General features: G+C 41.7%; 1 protein-coding gene across 1 annotated transcript in view; it reads right to left on the minus strand.

Moving 5' to 3' along the window:
* The window catches only part of GALNT17 (polypeptide N-acetylgalactosaminyltransferase 17), a 1,810,367-nt gene that overhangs the window by 865,460 nt on the left and 921,728 nt on the right, over window positions 1-23,179 (minus strand). The gene's annotated exons all lie outside the window — the stretch shown is intronic.

Here is a 23,179-nt window from a genome sequence, read left to right on the forward strand (position 1 = left end):
ATTGGTGGATATTGACGAGCAAAAGCTTTTTTTGGACCCCTCTTTGGTGGACATATATTCCAGACATCTGTACAAACGCAACTCCTGGAAAAATATGATGGTAGGAGGAGGGAGCTTGACTCTGCTAAACCCTCGGTAGTTGCTCATTCGCTTGTTTGCAATGAAGTGGGCATGGAACCATATCTCTTTTTAATGTACAGTCAACAGGAGAGGTTTTTAATGACTCGTTTTAGGCTCAATTTGTTGCACCACATTTTAGCTTACCCGTCTGGGTTCACTAAAACAATTGAGCAGAAGGGTGCCTGTGGCTGCGTCAATAGGTCTCCACAGGACACCCTTCATTTTGTATTACTGTGTTCTTTTTATAAAACCCCACGTCAAAGATTCTTAGTGGACGTTTTAAAGGACTCAAACATTATCCATGCGAATTCTGCTGTACTGTTTTTGCAAAGAGCCACTTAAATGCGTACTCTGTTTGCTACCATGAGCTTCCTTAAAATTGCTTTTAAACTAAGAAACACAAGGGGCTGATAAAGTTGGCGGGATTGGGGAGGAAACTAAAAAAGTCATATGGGGCCTTGTGTCATACTTGCAAGCTGTTTTTGACAATTTATAAAAAACCCTTTTTAACTTGTCGCTCATGTCATGTTGTTCAGTATGGTTTTATGCGATCATGTATTACTGTGTATTTTTATGATGGTTTTTTACCTTCAAAATAAATAAAAGAACTGAACACTACAGAAATGATAAATACAGACATCTGCATCAATGTTCTGAAGCATCCAAGCAGTTTCCATCTTCAGCCTTGTTTGCCTGCCTGCTTTTGTCATGCTAACTAATAAGCCATGATGGTAGTAATTGAAATTGATTCCTCAGTTCATTTTAAATACTATAGAGTGGTTATTATCATACACACTCCCTGGCAGACACAAGTGTGTAGCATTCAGATTATTCACACCAGTTTATTTCTCTTGGAGCTGGCAGGTTACTAAGTTATATCTTGTGTACTACTCATGTATATTGTCAGTTGAGTCTGTGAAATTGCAGGTTTAGGATTGTCTTTCAAAGTTCCAAGTTATTTTCCATCCATGTCAATGCTAATCCAGACCCTATGAGTTGTTCTTTGTTCTTCAGTGATACGCAGTTCCTGAGGCAATTGGCATCTCCTTGGCATTGTTCTGATTGCTGTCTCAGAAAAATAATCTGCTCTTGACAATAATGTTACTAATAGCGTAGCTAATATGTTAAGAGTTTTTCTCACTTTCTCATTCAAACTTTGATCTAGGCAATATAAAGGCATTTCATTAAATGTTGGAGGTTTCACTTAAAAATATACCAGATTTTTTGGCAGTGGGGCAAAGTAGTAAGTCGTGGGTAGGGGGGTCCCCTCCATGCACTTTGCAGGGGAGCCCACTCAGGTTTTGTTACGCCACTGTCACACTGTGTGAATGAACACTTGGTCATGAAAGAATGGCAGAAGGAGCGAGATTCGAATCACTATAGAGCAGGAATGTGAGGGGACGTCGTTAGCAGTAGTGCTGTACGGGGAGGTCAGAATTGGAATCTCATTGGTCATATTGTAACTGTTCATAATTAGCTGAGGGTGACATTCATTGTTCAAAAGCAGCTACCATTATGGAAAGTGCTGGAGAGCGCTACTCTTGGAGCACGATTTAATTTTCTCCCCAGGAAACAGAAACATCTTCTTTGCTACTGTGGCTGCAATATTGTAGAACGTCTTAGTGGCAATGTTATTTGATTATCAAATCAACCTAGAAAGAATGCAAGTATGCAATTTACATATATTAGTAAATTGAAAAAAAAACATAAAGGCCTAGATTCTAATGGGTATGGAAATGCAAACGCAAATGTCTATCCCTGCTAAAAGTTCACCAGCTAAAACCAGGTGACACATTTGAAAGAAAGTGCAACATCCTGATGCCTAGTATCTACTTCAGAAGAAAGTGTCTGGTATTATTTCTCAAAACAGTTAAGCAGCCCTAATACTTTCGTTGTGTATTTTGTTCAAACACAACCTCCTTTTTGGTTGGCATTGACCTCGAAATCAAGTATTATGATTTACTGTTCTGCTCCCCTAGGATAAGATGTTTTCAGTGCCATCCATCAAAACTAGAAGTATGGGAGAGGCAATTGATACAAAGTAATTTTCAGGGCCTTTGTAAAGTTTGATACTCTGCCATACCATAAAACATGGCTGCCTGCAATAAACAATAGCAACTTATAATTTGCATACCATCAATACACAAGGCCATTTTCTCTATATTTAAGAATCTGCAATAACATTAATCTTTCCAAAATTTCCAAAACTCCTACAGAAATGATCAAGCCCACTAATTTAAATTGGCATTTTCTTTTCTATTGCCTAGTTATTTTGGTAAATATGATTCCTACATTTTTGAGCTATTCATTTTGGAACTTTAAGTATGACTATTTGTATTTCCTTAACTTTAATCAAACACCAACTCGCCAATTAGAGGCAATGCTTAAAGGTGGCTCCTTATCATTAACATATGGTAGTGCATAAAAGGAGGATAATCATGCACATCAGCTCTACAATTTGACTGTATTTAGCTATACTTTCACTTTCTATGCACTAAACTGGAGGTTTATTTAGTAGTCTATTGACCGGAGTGAATAGATAGATGAATAAATGAATTTGTTTATTGGGTCAGAAGAACGCAGAGAGTCCATCTACAGGTGTTCACCTCCAAATCCAAGGACACCATCTGCGGTGTCCCTCAAGAATCTTCCTTCACCCCCACACTGTCCAACATCTATATGGCCTTCCTGGCCAACATTGTCAAAGCCCACAAACTAAACTTCATCTACTATGCAGATGACACCCAGATCGTCCTCTCACTCTCAGAAGATTCCACAACCACAAACAACAACTTTTGCAGGTCCATGAGGAGCTGACTGGATGAGGGACAACTGCTTGAAGCTGAACATGGACAAAATGGAAGTGCCATAACTCCACCCCATAGAATGACGAGAAGTGTGGCTCAATGGTTAGAGCGGCAGACCCTGATGCAGAGGTCTAGCCCGGGACCAGGGTTTAATTCCCTGCCTCGGTGGGTCTTGGGCTCAAAAATTCCACGGACCTGATCATTCTCGCCTCGGTGCCTATTCCAATCATGGAGTCCCACTTTGCAACTCTGGGCAATAGCTTGCTTAATCTCCACAACGGCCATCACAACGCTAAGGATGCCTGGCCTCCCCCTTGGGGGTGCCCATTAGTGGACGCCTCACAGGGATAGCCAGGTAGGGTTCCACAGCGGTATTCGTACAAGCGCCTTGAGACCCTTGCGGTTGAGTAGTGCGCTATACAAGTATCAATTAACATTTACATTTAATGACTCCTGGTGGGCCTCGTAACATGGACCCTCACCCAAACCAACCGACCACACCAGACACCATCACATAATCCGGGACAGCAAACTTTCCATAAAATCCCAGATCAACACAGTTTTCTCTGCCTGTTTTCTCACTCTTAGCATGCTACGTAGAATCTTAAAATGGCTCCCCATCAACAGCAGACAGTCACTCAAGCCCTATTCACCAGCCAACTGGACTACAGCAATGCAGCCTAGGCAGGAATCACCACACACCTTCAGTAGAGACCCAGAGCATACAGAACTCTGCTTCCAAACTCATCATCAACCTCCCCAGGACAACCCACAACACCCTTCATCTCAGGAAACTCCACTGGCTCACCATACAGAAAAGATGCCAATTCAAGCTGCTGATCCACACATACAAGGGCCTGCACAACCAAGGTCCAGCATACATTAACCACTGCCTGAACTTCCACCAACCATCTGATGCTACAGCGGAGGATGATCCTTCTCCTACCTCGCTGCGAAAACCTGGAATGACGTCCACTTGCAATCTGCACCACCACCTCCCTCTTGAGTTTCAGAAGGCACACAAGACCTGGCTGTTCAACTGATTCCATTGTGAACTAGCACGACCTGCAGAGCGTGGACACCCACCTGGGTGATTAGTTGCACTCTACAAATCCACCATATTGATTGAGGGAATTAATAAAAATTGTTGCTATAAACACAGCCATAAAATAATCCAAATAATGCATAATTATAAACAAGTGAAAGTAGAGGAATTACTACTATAAAACACATAGTTCAGTCCTCATGTTATCTAAGAGCTTGCATTGAATAAAAAATTATATTCATGTATTTATCGAACCAAGCTAGATCTGTGACATTGCTAGTATTAAAACGGAGCTTCCTTGCATGTAGATAACCAATTTTCTTTTTTAAAAAAAGGTTTAAGTAAAGTGTGACAGGCAGTTAGAAATTCAGGCCAACAGTAGAGTAAATGAACATTGGATTCCCTCCTGAGATTGCAAAATCTGCAGCACATTTCAAGTGTGGGCTTGCAGTTCCACGATGCTTTATAACTCTCCTATGGGTAATACTATAAATCTTGATCTTGAGGATGTAGGTTCTGCATTACCTATTTGATGCCACCCTCACATATGGCTGAATTCTGGTTTCTCTGTAAGAGTTGCACATCGGATCGAAAGGTCCGGCCAATTTCAGCTTACTTAAGTCCGCCTCCCTCGATATCGCTGTAACTTGACATTTCAATATGGCTTTTGCGGCCGAGAAAGCACAATTCTTAATAGGCTTCCCTTACTGAGTTTTTCATTAGGCAACAGTCTTGGTGTGCCTTGTGTGTATTCCCTCATGCAATTTATTCAGATTTCCCGAAAGGAATCCTCTGGTTCAACTACTGCAGGATGCCCTTTGGGTGGGCCATTCACAACTACTACTCTTCAGAGATATGTATATTTTGAGTGTTGCACCAATAGTTCAAACAATGACACAGTTAAGATATCTAAAAACAAGATTTCCTGAAAAGTGCAAGCAAGTATTGACTAAATCAAACAAAATGAAAAAAATCATACATCCATTTTAAAATAAGCTCACTGTATTCCCATATTCCTATGGGAATTAATGGTAAATATAAGAAACAAAATTAACTGATAGAATTTAATAAGTACATATGTAGTGAGGATATTCACGCAGGAAGGATGCAATTAAAGATGCTTTATTCATGTAGATGCATGAAGATTTAAGTAGCATCGTTCTAAACAACAGGTAGCTAAGTTGTGAAGAAGAGCCCCACCAGGAGCAGCCTGTCAGCTGCTCAGCCCATGTCCAACTGTCGCTTCACCTCTCTGTGTCCCAACATTCCGAGGCACATCATGACACCAACATTCAATTGGGCACAGATCACAGGCACTGGCTGAGCAGGAGGTGTAAAATACATTTCATTACAAATGCAGGATACTACAACATACCCTTGTGGGACATCAGAAACCTAGGGCCTCATTTATGACTTTTTGCCGTAGGGAAGCGCAGCAGGCCTTCCTGCTGCGCTTCCCTACGGCAAAAGAAAAGGGCAGAAATGCGCCGTATCTATAAGATACGGCGCATTCCTGTGCTTTTCCCCTCCGCCGGTGCACAATGGGCTGCCTGCGCCAGCGCAGGCACCCTTGCACAATGGTGCAAGGGTGCCTGCGTTGCGGGGAAGATTATTTTTGTACAGGAAGGGAAACCTTTCTGTACAAAAATAATCACAAGAGGCTTTTCCTCTTTCTATGTGTGCTGTAGAATGCAGCACACATAGAAAAAGGAAATACGAGGAGAAATAAAGACATTCTCCCTGTTGAGCCTCCCTTACGCCTCCCCTGGGGAGGCGTAAGATTTTGGCACTGCTTCAGAGTTACAATTTCTCGTAAATCTGGGGCAGTGTCATGGATGTTGCTGGGAACGCCCCCAGCAACACCCATTGCACGCCCCTTTAACGCAGTACACTGCGTTAAAGGGACTGATATTTATCAGGCAGCAGTACGCCCCAAAAACTGGCGTACTGCTGCCTGATAAATACCACGCTGGCTTCTGCGCCACGGAACTTCATGAAAAGTGAAGTTCCGATGGCGCAAGGGGCCTCATAAATGAGGCCCCTAGGTCTTAAGTGGAGCTAACTTGTGAATACGCATAATTGCACAGAATTGACAAATGAGTAATCCACTGCAATATTTGGGGGATAGCGCTACACAGTATCGACTCGTACAGGTAAGAGCAGTGAGGCAGTGCGGGCGGGGTTGGTGGAAGTCGACAGATGACGGGATAAGTAATGTTAACTAAATAATTTAAAAAACACCTACTTTGCGCTAGCTGCATCGCTGATGCGGTGAGCGCAAAGTGAGTGGTTTTATTTATTTATTTATTTAATATTACTTATTGTGTCGCTGTCGACTTCCACCACCCCCGCCCCACCCCGTTGCCCCGCCCCACCCCACCACCTCACCGCCCTTATCTGTACGAGCCATCACTGCCGCTACAACGAATTTTAAGCAGACCACTGTTCTAGCACCCAGGCCTATTAGGGGAGAGAATGACCGAGAGTGTTTTTCCACATCTGGTAAAACACTAGAGAAGAGCACAGAGCACAGGGCACAGCCACAACCCAGCCCTCAAACAATCCCCACCTACAGCATGAGTGGGGTATGGCATGCTCCCTCAGACAACTCCTGCATCTGTGCTTCTTCCAAATACTTCTTTATTCCCCACAAAGCTATCTCCGTAAACATGTATTACCTGCTCAAAAGTTGTCTCCTATTAGTACATTGTTCTTAAGCAATTTCACAATCGTCTCTCTATGTGGAACTAACGGTATCTGTTGATTACTATGACATGCTTATGCCTTGAATCTTCTATGCTCTTTTCCTGAGCAGAGACGTAAATGTATGCAAAATACCGAATAAAAACAAGTTAGAAAAAAAAATACGGTGGAAAAAATGCCTCAATAGAGCTATCATTTGTGAAAATGACACATTTAGTGAAAGCATCAACAAATTATAGTATAAATACAGTTTGTGAAATGAAACAAACAAACTATCGTCATACCGTCTCCTTAAAAAGAGAGGTAATCACAATAACAGCAGTAACAACAACAATTCACAGACATTTGCAATACCTTCCCCATACTTTTCTGCTCTTAAAAGCTACACCTAAATGGACCAGCAAGAGGTGGTGATCTAGGAGTGTGAATGGGCATTATTAGGAACGAAGAAGGATCAATAGTTGTCCACAAATTGAAAATACAGTCCCGGTTTGAGCAGTCTGCCTCATTCTGGCCATTTTTACAGTATCACAGAGAACAATTTCAGTGAAGTGCTGTCTCCACATGTGGCTCACACGTCCCCACTTAATAGTGGTTCCAATGGGCCTGCCAGGTTGGCGTTATTACATTTCCCTGTTTTTTTTGGTGTGTATCTGTATGTGTTATTAGTCTATTGGTTATCTGAGGCATCAGACCTTATTGCTCTTACATAAACATCTATTTCTAGAAGTTTTCAACAACTAGCACGGGACAGTGGACCACTTATACACCTTCAATGCACCAACCCATATATCACCAATAAGTAGGTATGAATTTCTTGTAAGTAGCGTGCAATTTCAAATACTCCCTGTCCCAGGAGTATATCCCAGAGGCACCCTAGGAAAAAGACAATTTTCAAACAAATTTTGAAATGCACCACCCAAATGAAGTAAATTGCCACTAGGCTTGATTGATAAGGTTCATAAGCAAATAGTAGTTCCAGATGAAAAACGCTGAATCCGTGGTTGCAAAAGAGTTCTTTTAATATGCCAAGAAAAACCAGCCAACGCGTTTCGTTCTGTCAAGCAGAACTTCTTCAGGGCTGTAAATCATAAAGTGAAACATACAAAAACCCGTGTAAGTCATTTCTAGCCAATGGTTGTGAACCACAATAAAAGAGTGTGCACAGACATTACATTTAACAAAAGAAAAATACATACAAACCACAATTTAAAAACATGTCTCAATTTTAAAATAGCAGCATTCTCCTCACAGCAATACAGTTTATGTATATTTACCAAAGTGCCTATGCTGCAAATGCATTGTCTAACGCAGATTTCATTATGAACCCACCTACTGTTAGCTGTATGCGGGTACATCATTCCTAGAGTATTGTATGTCCAATTACAAGCAACAGAAACAGCGTAGTCCTTAATATTGGTCATAACACATTTCGAGATTTAAAATCAAACACACGATTCCGCACCAAAAACCTTTTTTGTTAAGTACAAGAGCAAACATTCTAACCTCCATTGTCACAGCTTTTTGAGTGTGTCACCTCTTTTATCAAGATCGCAAATTCATGCCATACTATAGAACGACAGCAAACAATCTCCAGATTTGGATACAATAACATAACACGCAGCCACCCTTAGTAATGGATAAATAAATATAGTTCCTACCGCAATGATGTGCAAAGAGACGGGGATATATTCCAATTCAAAATGTCTGTATTGAAACAAGGAGCCAAATCCTTCAGTGTAGATGTCTAATGGGCCGTATTGAGTTCCGACAGTATTTCAAACAAAATATTCACCTAAGGTTGCCTGCAACAAGTGCATACAAGTGCATACATAAGAGAAACACAAATGCTGGGAATACCATAATATATTTATACACCGACTAAGTAGTTTGCTTCTACACCTTATTTAGAAGGAAATAATAAATAAGTACCTTATATATTCAAGGAAAGTAATTCTAAAAGGGGACGCTCGATTTGCATCATATAAATTTTTCAGCGTAATACGCACTCCACTGAGCTCAAGTATTGGCCTGCAACAATAGTGAAAATTGAGAAACAAACCATTAGTCGTGGAGATACTTAAGATCTATATTGTCGAACTATCGTTGCTTCTGGGGGGGGAAAATTTAGGTCCATCGCTATATATATTGGCCTACCTTCAAGTGGTGTGACGTGCACTTTGTTTGCACCGTCAAGTTTTTCAATTCCTGCAGTCCACAGTTGGCTCCAAATATGTATTCAAAAGAAGGTAGTTGCCTGTAAATTAACGTGAAAATATATATATTTGTTTATACCATGAGGGTTGCATGGTCCTTAGTGCTGTGCAAATGTCTTTAACCCTATTTCTACCCTTAAGGGACGAAATATCTGTTCCCCAAATATTAGCTTTAATGTCCCTTCGGCACATAATAATTAAGGCGGGGAATCGCATTGCACCACACAACGGTAGCACCCGTTTCTGTTGTTGTACCCAGTTCTAATGAGCCCGATATAATGGTCACCTGATCTTAGCGACATGAAATCATGACGCAAATACTTTTTGCTATTTGTGTTAATCAATACTGACAATGCATTGGCACTTGTCCCAAAGCAAACTATTTGGCTCCATAGTGAAAACGACCTAAACGCCGTCTTCAGTCAAAAATACGTAAACAATGTTAAAGTACGGCTCTTTCGGAATATGGACCCCTATCGTACAAAGGTTCTATAATTTATACTGAAAACCGAACGAAGGGGTCTGAAATTAATGAAAGAAAGAGTCTCCTGGATATCCTACCTTAAGGGGTCGTGTTATTCCCCCAGTTGGCGTGTCCACGGTCCGCGCGCCAAACCTTTCCCGGCAAGTTGTGAGAAACGTCCACCTACGCGCTAGCTGTGATATAACCACACCCTCCTCACGTGTGGACGGCAGAAATTCATGCACCTCGAACCACTACTTGCCGGTCCAAAATAGCCGCCATATTAAGCTAGTCAGATATGAGCTTATCTCGATGTTAGATTCTGTCGGGTCAGGGCGTGAGACGGGAGTGAGCAAAACAATAGTGGCTTGACATTTGTTTCGCACAATTCCTGTTCATACGAGGATTGTACTAATATATAATCCAAATCAATCATTAGTATATAGAAAAACTATTATGTGCCATTACGTATATAGACCAGTATTCAAACTTTTTAAACATATGTATAAAGTTTGAGAGTATTATATAGAATACAATTATAGAAAAAAATTTTTTTTAGCATTAACAACAGTGGTTCATCTAATTCGGTAGGATACAGTGTATCAATTGAGAGGAGATTGTTACTGTCGCCCCACGTGCGGCTCGAAAATGACGTCAAGACAACAAGATACACATAGCATAATATGTTATTATAATGTTGCTCCCAACTCAATAGAGGGGGTAGGGGAGACAAAGTATTTGTTTGCTATTAAAGATTGGTTGTGAGACTAGGAGGATTGCATATGTATCAAGCAAAAAGAATAAATCAGTGGGATGTACAGTTCAACATAATGATGGTTAATGAGGGGAGCACAGATCACACTTTTGGCGACACAAATAGGCAGTCAGCAGTAAATAAGGCGAAAAACCAATTTAATAGTGGTCCGTCCTAAATAAGCCAACACCAGTTTTTACAAAGTCCGTTTTTAGAATATCAATGATTTATATATTCTTTGGAAACCCACCAGCACTGTTATTTCAAACAAGGTGATAGTGCATTTCATCCTCGGTGTTGTGTCCCCATTCGACACACCTTAAGCGACATATCCAAGACGCTTCCCTTTTCCTGAGGGTGAGTTCGCGATTCCCCCCTCTGGGATGTGGCGGTATGTGATCAATACCATGAAACCATATTTTCTTGTCGTCTTTATGGTGTTCCTGCATGTGATAGGTCATGGGGTACTTCAGGTCATAGTTTTTCATGGCCCGAGTGTGTTCCTGAATCCTGATTTTTAAAGGACGCACAGTGCTCCCGACATATATCTTATTGCAACCACAGCCTATGACGTAAATCACATGGCTAGTGTTGCAATTGACATAATGCCTTATCTCATATTCCCTTTCCGTGTTGTATTTGAACTTCTTGGTTTTATTCATACCAAGGGGGCAAATATTACATCCTCCACATGTATAAAAACCTTTTGGTCTTGTTTGCATCCATGTTCCTGTTTTCTTCTTCATTGGATAACTGGGGCACAAAATATTTCGTAAAGTTTTACCTCTCCTGAAAGTGATGCTGGGTGTCTCATTGACTACCTCCTTCAGATTAGGGACCTCACATAATAGTTTCCAATGTCTTTTGAGGACCTTGAAAACTTCTGTGCTGTTTTGTGTGTATTGGGTGGTGAAAGCCATCCTGGATTTGTTCTTCTTTTTGTTGTTTTTAGCCTTTTTAATGAGAGTATCACTACGTGCAACGGTCAGTATTCTCTTTTCAGCCTTATCCAGGGTTTTGCTGTTATAGCCTCTGTTGGCAAACCTGATCTTACTGTCCTGTATCTCATATTTGAAGTTCTCCTCTTTACTGCAATTGCGCCTTATGCGCACCATCTCACCATATGGAATATTGTGGATGGTTGAGCTAGGGTGCGCACTGGTAGCGTGCAACACACTGTTACAGGCTGTACTTTTGCGGTACAGGTTGCTCTGTATGGTGTTTTTCTCAACGAAAAACAATATATCTAGAAATTCCATTTGATTGTAGTCAGATTTCACTGTCAGATGTATATTGTAAGGATTATCATTCAAAAAGTTGAAATATTCCAGTAGTTGTGCCTCACTCCCTTTCCACAGCATGATGATATCATCAATATACCTCCCCCAAAAGATGATCATGTCCATCCAGGGGGAGGCATATTTGCCCCATGCGTGTTCGCGCTCCCACCATCCCATAAAAAGTCCCGCATACGAGGGAGCAAATTTGCTTCCCATTGCGGTCCCCCTTATTTGATGGTACCAGTTGTCTTTGTGTAGGAAGAAATTTCTAGATAGAATTAACTCTGTCATTTCGATCAGCATTTCATTATGATCTACATGATCTGCTGTTCTCATTGACAAAAATGACGAGAGCGCTCTGATACCAAAGTGTTGTGGTATACAGGTGTAAAGCCCTGTTACGTCCAGCGTAACAAACATCAGATCAGCAGACCATTCTAGGCCATCTAGTTTTTTCAGAATGTCCCCTGAGTCTTGTATATAGGACGGTAGATTGGCCACAAGGGGTTGTAAAAACCCATCAACATATTGTGAAAGACGTTCTGTAGGAGAATTAATTCCCGATATAATGGGACGTCCTGGTGGAAAATTGCCTCCCTTGTGTATTTTTGGCAACACATAGATACATGGTGCAGTTGGATGTATGACCTTTAGGTATCGACATTCCTCCTCAGACAGAAGGCCAACCTCGCCCCAATCTTGTATTCGGTTGTTGATATGGGTGACAAGAGATGGAATGGGATTGGTTTGTAATGCTTTGTAGCAGCTAGTGTCGCTTAGTTGTCGGGCAATTTCCTTATCATAGTCCACAGTATTCATCACAACCACATTCCCACCCTTGTCAGCCTCCTTTATTGTAATGGTGTTATCTCTAGCCAATCCATCGAGTGCCAGTCTTTCTGCCTTTGTCAAGTTGTTTTGTTTACATGTATATCTGTTTGGTGAGTCAATCATTCTACAAAAGTCTTGTGAAACTCTTTCGTTGAACAAATCAATGTTTTTATGTGTGTTTGTAGGGATATATTTGGAACGGGCCTTAAGACCACTGTTGATGGTTATATCCTCCTCAATATTTAGATCCGAACGGATCTCCTGTAATGAGGGATTGTCACCACTCTCAATAGATAACAGCAATTGTGCATTTTGGAGGTCAGAAATGGTGGTAGTGCAAATGGTCTTAGTGTTCAAATTACAAACAGGAATTCCAGGATAGTTTACAAAATGATCTTTTAATTTCAAAAGTCTTATGAATTTAAACAAATCCACCATCAGTAAAGTTGGATCTCCAACCTGAGAAGGGCAAAAACTCAAACCTCTCTTCAGGATGTTAATCTCCACATCCGTAAGTTCGCGGTCTGATAAGTTTACGATAGACAGGGCGTTGTCAACAGAAATAGTATGGTCATTGTCAGGATCAATATTAGGGGGGGAAGTCATGTAGTTTAGGTTCTCTTCGACCTGGTGTCCATTGGGTGTGCGGTCCCGCCCCTGGGCTGTTTTGCTTTTCCACCTTTTTCCTCCCCTCCTGGTTTTGGGTCTGGGTTGATATTGGGTAATTTTGTGCCTTGGCGAATGCGGTCCATCTCCCATAAAAAATTATTACTTCTTGGAGTGGCCGCCTGGCATGCCCCCCCATCCTTTGAGGATGAGCTTCCCATGGAGGAAATTGAGCTGCTACTAGCGCTCATTGACTCTTCTCTAGGTCGTTTGCCATCACCTCCCTGTTTTATATTATCAAATTTATGGGCAAACGTATAAATACGCCCTGTCCTGTAATCATTATCGTCGCGCTTTATTTTGCGTAATTTCTTATCCCGTAGGTAGATCTGATACCTGCTAATGACATCATCAAAAATTTCATAGTTCTTTTTTATGCTATCTTTCAAGCTAGATGTGTCTATTTCCCGTTCCAAGTCTAAGATTTCCTGCTTAAGAGCTGCGACTTTTTTCTCTGAATGGCGAATTAATATTTTCATCATTGTATGTGAAGCCTGTTTCAAATTCTCTTCCCATTCTCCGAGGGCATCATCATCCAAGTCCTCAAAGGTTGGGAAGATTAAGATCCGCAGGCCCCTAGGAATTTTCTGATTATCTAGATACTTCTGCAGTGTGATGCCATCCCACCATCTAGACATCTCCAGCTTTTTTAATCTCTCTAGTTTAAGAAATTTGGCACGAAGGCCTTCTGTGCTGGGTTCTTTAGTCGTCGTGGCACCCCCAGACTGGCTATTGCCAAACAAACTCGAAGCCATCTCCTCCCTAGTATCCTTGAATTTGGACATGATGTTATACGGTTAAATCTAGATCGTACTTGAAAGGTGCGAAAACAATGTGTTACAATCTCAATCGTTCAATTTACAAATCAAAATAGAAACTGACAGTAGTACAAGTTGGAATGGTTTGGATTGTGCAGTCAATGGATCCAAAAAATGAAATTTTCAACAACTAGCACGGGACAGTGGACCACTTATACACCTTCAATGCACCAACCCATATATCACCAATAAGTAGGTATGAATTTCTTGTAAGTAGCGTGCAATTTCAAATACTCCCTGTCCCAGGAGTATATCCCAGAGGCACCCTAGGAAAAAGACAATTTTCAAACAAATTTTGAAATGCACCACCCAAATGAAGTAAATTGCCACTAGGCTTGATTGATAAGGTTCATAAGCAAATAGTAGTTCCAGATGAAAAACGCTGAATCCGTGGTTGCAAAAGAGTTCTTTTAATATGCCAAGAAAAACCAGCCAACGCGTTTCGTTCTGTCAAGCAGAACTTCTTCAGGGCTGTAAATCATAAAGTGAAACATACAAAAACCCGTGTAAGTCATTTCTAGCCAATGGTTGTGAACCACAATAAAAGAGTGTGCACAGACATTACATTTAACAAAAGAAAAATACATACAAACCACAATTTAAAAACATGTCTCAATTTTAAAATAGCAGCATTCTCCTCACAGCAATACAGTTTATGTATATTTACCAAAGTGCCTATGCTGCAAATGCATTGTCTAACGCAGATTTCATTATGAACCCACCTACTGTTAGCTGTATGCGGGTACATCATTCCTAGAGTATTGTATGTCCAATTACAAGCAACAGAAACAGCGTAGTCCTTAATATTGGTCATAACACATTTCGAGATTTAAAATCAAACACACGATTCCGCACCAAAAACCTTTTTTGTTAAGTACAAGAGCAAACATTCTAACCTCCATTGTCACAGCTTTTTGAGTGTGTCACCTCTTTTATCAAGATCGCAAATTCATGCCATACTATAGAACGACAGCAAACAATCTCCAGATTTGGATACAATAACATAACACGCAGCCACCCTTAGTAATGGATAAATAAATATAGTTCCTACCGCAATGATGTGCAAAGAGACGGGGATATATTCCAATTCAAAATGTCTGTATTGAAACAAGGAGCCAAATCCTTCAGTGTAGATGTCTAATGGGCCGTATTGAGTTCCGACAGTATTTCAAACAAAATATTCACCTAAGGTTGCCTGCAACAAGTGCATACAAGTGCATACATAAGAGAAACACAAATGCTGGGAATACCATAATATATTTATACACCGACTAAGTAGTTTGCTTCTACACCTTATTTAGAAGGAAATAATAAATAAGTACCTTATATATTCAAGGAAAGTAATTCTAAAAGGGGACGCTCGATTTGCATCATATAAATTTTTCAGCGTAATACGCACTCCACTGAGCTCAAGTATTGGCCTGCAACAATAGTGAAAATTGAGAAACAAACCATTAGTCGTGGAGATACTTAAGATCTATATTGTCGAACTATCGTTGCTTCTGGGGGGGGAAAATTTAGGTCCATCGCTATATATATTGGCCTACCTTCAAGTGGTGTGACGTGCACTTTGTTTGCACCGTCAAGTTTTTCAATTCCTGCAGTCCATAGTTGGCTCCAAATATGTATTCAAAAGAAGGTAGTTGCCTGTAAATTAACGTGAAAATATATATATTTGTTTATACCATGAGGGTTGCATGGTCCTTAGTGCTGTGCAAATGTCTTTAACCCTATTTCTACCCTTAAGGGACGAAATATCTGTTCCCCAAATATTAGCTTTAATGTCCCTTCGGCACATAATAATTAAGGCGGGGAATCGCATTGCACCACACAACGGTAGCACCCGTTTCTGTTGTTGTACCCAGTTCTAATGAGCCCGATATAATGGTCACCTGATCTTAGCGACATGAAATCATGACGCAAATACTTTTTGCTATTTGTGTTAATCAATACTGACAATGCATTGGCACTTGTCCCAAAGCAAACTATTTGGCTCCATAGTGAAAACGACCTAAACGCCGTCTTCAGTCAAAAATACGTAAACAATGTTAAAGTACGGCTCTTTCGGAATATGGACCCCTATCGTACAAAGGTTCTATAATTTATACTGAAAACCAAACGAAGGGGTCTGAAATTAATGAAAGAAAGAGTCTCCTGGATATCCTACCTTAAGGGGTCGTGTTATTCCCCCAGTTGGCGTGTCCACGGTCCGCGCGCCAAACCTTTCCCGGCAAGTTGTGAGAAACGTCCACCTACGCGCTAGCTGTGATATAACCACACCCTCCTCACGTGTGGACGGCAGAAATTCATGCACCTCGAACCACTACTTGCCGGTCCAAAATAGCCGCCATATTAAGCTAGTCAGATATGAGCTTATCTCGATGTTAGATTCTGTCGGGTCAGGGCGTGAGACGGGAGTGAGCAAAACAATAGTGGCTTGACATTTGTTTCGCACAATTCCTGTTCATACGAGGATTGTACTAATATATAATCCAAATCAATCATTAGTATATAGAAAAACTATTATGTGCCATTACGTATATAGACCAGTATTCAAACTTTTTAAACATATGTATAAAGTTTGAGAGTATTATATAGAATACAATTATAGAAAAAAATTTTTTTTAGCATTAACAACAGTGGTTCATCTAATTCGGTAGGATACAGTGTATCAATTGAGAGGAGATTGTTACTGTCGCCCCACGTGCGGCTCGAAAATGACGTCAAGACAACAAGATACACATAGCATAATATGTTATTATAATGTTGCTCCCAACTCAATAGAGGGGGTAGGGGAGACAAAGTATTTGTTTGCTATTAAAGATTGGTTGTGAGACTAGGAGGATTGCATATGTATCAAGCAAAAAGAATAAATCAGTGGGATGTACAGTTCAACATAATGATGGTTAATGAGGGGAGCACAGATCACACTTTTGGCGACACAAATAGGCAGTCAGCAGTAAATAAGGCGAAAAACCAATTTAATAGTGGTCCGTCCTAAATAAGCCAACACCAGTTTTTACAAAGTCCGTTTTTAGAATATCAATGATTTATATATTCTTTGGAAACCCACCAGCACTGTTATTTCAAACAAGGTGATAGTGCATTTCATCCTCGGTGTTGTGTCCCCATTCGACACACCTTAAGCGACATATCCAAGACGCTTCCCTTTTCCTGAGGGTGAGTTCGCGATTCCCCCCTCTGGGATGTGGCGGTATGTGATCAATACCATGAAACCATATTTTCTTGTCGTCTTTATGGTGTTCCTGCATGTGATAGGTCATGGGGTACTTCAGGTCATAGTTTTTCATGGCCCGAGTGTGTTCCTGAATCCTGATTTTTAAAGGACGCACAGTGCTCCCGACATATATCTTATTGCAACCACAGCCTATGACGTAAATCACATGGCTAGTGTTGCAATTGACATAATGCCTTATCTCATATTCCCTTTCCGTGTTGTATTTGAACTTCTTGGTTTTATTCATACCAAGGGGGCAAATATTACATCCTCCACATGTATAAAAACCTTTTGGTCTTGTTTGCATCCATGTTCCTGTTTTCTTCTTCATTGGATAACTGGGGCACAAAATATTTCGTAAAGTTTTACCTCTCCTGAAAGTGATGCTGGGTGTCTCATTGACTACCTCCTTCAGATTAGGGACCTCACATAATAGTTTCCAATGTCTTTTGAGGACCTTGAAAACTTCTGTGCTGTTTTGTGTGTATTGGGTGGTGAAAGCCATCCTGGATTTGTTCTTCTTTTTGTTGTTTTTAGCCTTTTTAATGAGAGTATCACTACGTGCAACGGTCAGTATTCTCTTTTCAGCCTTATCCAGGGTTTTGCTGTTATAGCCTCTGTTGGCAAACCTGATCTTACTGTCCTGTATCTCATATTTGAAGTTCTCCTCTTTACTGCAATTGCGCCTTATGCGCACCATCTCACCATATGGAATATTGTGGATGGTTGAGCTAGGGTGCGCACTGGTAGCGTGCAACACACTGTTACAGGCTGTACTTTTGCGGTACAGGTTGCTCTGTATGGTGTTTTTCTCAACGAAAAACAATATATCTAGAAATTCCATTTGATTGTAGTCAGATTTCACTGTCAGATGTATATTGTAAGGATTATCATTCAAAAAGTTGAAATATTCCAGTAGTTGTGCCTCACTCCCTTTCCACAGCATGATGATATCATCAATATACCTCCCCCAAAAGATGATCATGTCCATCCAGGGGGAGGCATATTTGCCCCATGCGTGTTCGCGCTCCCACCATCCCATAAAAAGTCCCGCATACGAGGGAGCAAATTTGCTTCCCATTGCGGTCCCCCTTATTTGATGGTACCAGTTGTCTTTGTGTAGGAAGAAATTTCTAGATAGAATTAACTCTGTCATTTCGATCAGCATTTCATTATGATCTACATGATCTGCTGTTCTCATTGACAAAAATGACGAGAGCGCTCTGATACCAAAGTGTTGTGGTATACAGGTGTAAAGCCCTGTTACGTCCAGCGTAACAAACATCAGATCAGCAGACCATTCTAGGCCATCTAGTTTTTTCAGAATGTCCCCTGAGTCTTGTATATAGGACGGTAGATTGGCCACAAGGGGTTGTAAAAACCCATCAACATATTGTGAAAGACGTTCTGTAGGAGAATTAATTCCCGATATAATGGGACGTCCTGGTGGAAAATTGCCTCCCTTGTGTATTTTTGGCAACACATAGATACATGGTGCAGTTGGATGTATGACCTTTAGGTATCGACATTCCTCCTCAGACAGAAGGCCAACCTCGCCCCAATCTTGTATTCGGTTGTTGATATGGGTGACAAGAGATGGAATGGGATTGGTTTGTAATGCTTTGTAGCAGCTAGTGTCGCTTAGTTGTCGGGCAATTTCCTTATCATAGTCCACAGTATTCATCACAACCACATTCCCACCCTTGTCAGCCTCCTTTATTGTAATGGTGTTATCTCTAGCCAATCCATCGAGTGCCAGTCTTTCTGCCTTTGTCAAGTTGTTTTGTTTACATGTATATCTGTTTGGTGAGTCAATCATTCTACAAAAGTCTTGTGAAACTCTTTCGTTGAACAAATCAATGTTTTTATGTGTGTTTGTAGGGATATATTTGGAACGGGCCTTAAGACCACTGTTGATGGTTATATCCTCCTCAATATTTAGATCCGAACGGATCTCCTGTAATGAGGGATTGTCACCACTCTCAATAGATAACAGCAATTGTGCATTTTGGAGGTCAGAAATGGTGGTAGTGCAAATGGTCTTAGTGTTCAAATTACAAACAGGAATTCCAGGATAGTTTACAAAATGATCTTTTAATTTCAAAAGTCTTATGAATTTAAACAAATCCACCATCAGTAAAGTTGGATCTCCAACCTGAGAAGGGCAAAAACTCAAACCTCTCTTCAGGATGTTAATCTCCACATCCGTAAGTTCGCGGTCTGATAAGTTTACGATAGACAGGGCGTTGTCAACAGAAATAGTATGGTCATTGTCAGGATCAATATTAGGGGGGGAAGTCATGTAGTTTAGGTTCTCTTCGACCTGGTGTCCATTGGGTGTGCGGTCCCGCCCCTGGGCTGTTTTGCTTTTCCACCTTTTTCCTCCCCTCCTGGTTTTGGGTCTGGGTTGATATTGGGTAATTTTGTGCCTTGGCGAATGCGGTCCATCTCCCATAAAAAATTATTACTTCTTGGAGTGGCCGCCTGGCATGCCCCCCCATCCTTTGAGGATGAGCTTCCCATGGAGGAAATTGAGCTGCTACTAGCGCTCATTGACTCTTCTCTAGGTCGTTTGCCATCACCTCCCTGTTTTATATTATCAAATTTATGGGCAAACGTATAAATACGCCCTGTCCTGTAATCATTATCGTCGCGCTTTATTTTGCGTAATTTCTTATCCCGTAGGTAGATCTGATACCTGCTAATGACATCATCAAAAATTTCATAGTTCTTTTTTATGCTATCTTTCAAGCTAGATGTGTCTATTTCCCGTTCCAAGTCTAAGATTTCCTGCTTAAGAGCTGCGACTTTTTTCTCTGAATGGCGAATTAATATTTTCATCATTGTATGTGAAGCCTGTTTCAAATTCTCTTCCCATTCTCCGAGGGCATCATCATCCAAGTCCTCAAAGGTTGGGAAGATTAAGATCCGCAGGCATATTAAAAGAACTCTTTTGCAACCACGGATTCAGCGTTTTTCATCTGGAACTACTATTTGCTTATGAACCTTATCAATCAAGCCTAGTGGCAATTTACTTCATTTGGGTGGTGCATTTCAAAATTTGTTTGAAAATTATCTATTTCTAGAAGATCCAAGCCATCTGTTTCATGGTTCTCGGCTGCTTTAAAAGAGGAAAAGTCTCAGTGCAAATATTTGGAAGGTAAATTATGGAAATCCTATGACATGGATGCAAAAACTGTTTAGAAGATTGCCCTGATTCACCCGCGTAGCTAGGGGGGGGCGAGGGGGGCGGTCCGCCCCAGGCGGCACAATTTTCAGGGCGGCAGCCGCGCGGCACTGGCCCCTTGCGGCGGCCTTTAGAATTTTTTTGGGGCTACTCAGTGTCCCCAAATCCATACTAATAATATAAAGAGACAGCCTAAACCTTTGAGGCGGGTAAACTCAAAAAGTACAGCACCAATCACAACACCCAATACAGCGTTGGAATGGGCAGTTGCAGCAGAAGGACATAGGCTATGCAGACGCCCACCATATACATTTAAAAGGTAAAAGAACCGTGCCAGCAAAGTAGTCCCTTGTGGGCCTGTCCGCGTTGTGCTGTGGGCGTGTGCTGGGGGCGTGACAAACGCTGAGGGAGTGAGGTACGTTCCGCCCTTCATGCCATGTCTTTTATCGTGTGCTAATCCCACCCTGCTCCCTTTAAATACTCCTGCACCCCATAATCATAACCCACCCGTACTCCTTAAAATACCCCAACACCCTTAACCACTTAACTGCTATGGAACGTCAAACTCCAATGCTGGACGTTCCATTGCGCAGGCGCAGTTTGAACGTTCAACGGCCGACTGCAGCACTACGGAGGTAGTGGTGCCGTCGGGCGTTGAACGTGCGCAGCACTTAAGGGGTTAAACACTAACCCATCTTAACCCTATAAATATACCCTGTACCCCAAAACCCTAACCTATCCCTAAACCCTAAAAATACCCCTGTACCCCAAAACCCAAACCTAGCCCTGAACCCTATAAATACCCCTGTACCTCAAAACCCAAACCTACCCCTGAACCCTAAAAATACCCCTGTACCCCAAAACCCAAACCTAGCCCTGAACCCTAAAAATACCCCTGTTCCCCAAAACCCAAACCTACCCCTGAACCCTAAAATACCCCTGTACCCTAAAACCCAAAGCTAGCCCTGAACCCTTAAAATACCCCTGTACCCCAAAACCTAAACCTACAGCTGAACCCTAAAAATACCCCTGTACCCCAAAACCCAAACCTACCTCTGAACCCTAAAAATACGCCTGTACCCCAAAACCCAAACCTAGCCCTGAACCATAAAAATAACCCTGTTCCCCCAAACCCAAACCTACCCCTGAACCCTAAAATACCCCTGTACCCCAAAACCCAAACCTAGCTCTGAACCCAAAAAATACCCCTGTACCCCAAAACCCAAACCTAGCCCTGAACCCTTAAAATACCCTGTACCCGAAAACGCAAACCTACCGCTGAACCCTAAAAATACTCCTATACCCCAAAATCCAAACCTAGCCCTGAACCCTAAAAATACCCCTGTACCCCAAAACCTATCCCTAAACCCTAAAACTACCCCTGTACCCCATAACCCAAACCTAGCCCTGAACCCTAAAAATACCCTTGTACCCCAAAACCCAAACCTAGCCCTGAACCATAAAAATAATCCTGTTCCCCAAAACCCAAACCTACCCCTGAACCCTAAAATACCCCTGTACCCCAAAACCCAAACCTAGCCTTGAACCCTAAAAATACCCCTGTACCCCAAAACCCAAACCTAGCCCTGAACCCTTAAAATACCCCTGTACCCAAAAACCCAAACCTACCGCTGAACCCTAAAAATACTCCTATACCCCAAAATCCAAACCTAGCCCTGAACCCTAAAAATACCCCTGTACCCCAAAACCCAAATCTACCCCTGAACCCTAAAATACCCCTGTACCCCAAACCTAGCCCTGAACCCTTAAAATATCCCTGTACCCCAAAACCCAAACCTACCTCTGAACCCTAAAAATATCCCTGTCCCCCAAAACCCAAACCTACTCCTGAACCCTTAAAATACCCCTGTACCCCAAAACCCAAACCTACCTCTGAACCCTAAAAATACCCCTGTACCCCAAAACCCAAACCTAGCCCTGACCCATAAAAATAACCCTGTTCCCCAAAACCCAAACCTACCCCTGAACCCTAAAAATACCCCTGTACCCCAAAACCCAAACCTAGCCCTGAACCCTTAAAATACCCCTGTACCCGAAAACCCAAACCTACCGCTGAACCCTAAAAATACTTCTATACCCCAAAATCCAAACCTAGCCCTGAACACTAAAAATACCCCTGTACCACAAAACCCTTACCTATCCCTAAACCCTAAAACTACCCCGTACCCCATAACCCAAAACTATATCTGAACCCTTAAAATACCCAAACACCCCAAAACATATACCTCAGTACCCCAAAACATATACCCCTATACCCATACTTACCTTATCCAAACATTAAAAAAAACATGCTTTTACCATTAATGCATTTACAACGAATTTTGTTGTACATGTATGCGTGGTAAAAGCATATAAAATGTAATGCCATGTGTTATAATGGCATTGCGGAGTCATGGTACATTCGTAATGAAAGTATGCGGAGTGATGGTATGCGGAAAGAAAGTTGCGGAATAATGGGTGTTTACCCTCCCCCGGTAAGTACATTGGTGGCACAGCGGCCCATATCTCCAGCAACATACTCGTATTTTTTTCACCACCGGTTTGAAAAATGTACAGGTCTCTCTCATTGATGGCCAGCACCGACATACACTTTTAGACACACCTCCCGCCACAAGTTCTAGAATTGCGAACTTTAGAGCTGGGGAGCTACGTTCGAATCTCGGCATCAGCTCAACATCCTGTGATTCCAGGCAAATTGCTTTGTCTCCCCGTGCATACCACAAATGAATATGTTCTTCTGTAATGTTAATTGTGCTCATGCCATGTTGTGAAGTTCGCGCTATATAATATTGCAAGGAAAAATAAAGTAGGGAAACTCGAGTTCACACACTACTGAACACGCACTCTTAAGTGCATCAGCAGTGCACTGTGAATCGGAGCGTTTCACAGGCCTGTCACAGATAAGAAATGCTATTAAAACGAAATCCTACAAAAACAATATACTACTGGCCAGCAGCAATTCATACCTGGACAACGTCGGGACGGGCTGCTAGTAAATTATAAAGGCCGCCGCAAGGGGCCAGTGCCGAG

Source organism: Lissotriton vulgaris, chromosome 2_1 (genome assembly GCF_964263255.1).
Source record: "Lissotriton vulgaris chromosome 2_1, aLisVul1.2, whole genome shotgun sequence".
Lineage (NCBI taxonomy): Eukaryota > Metazoa > Chordata > Amphibia > Caudata > Salamandridae > Lissotriton > Lissotriton vulgaris.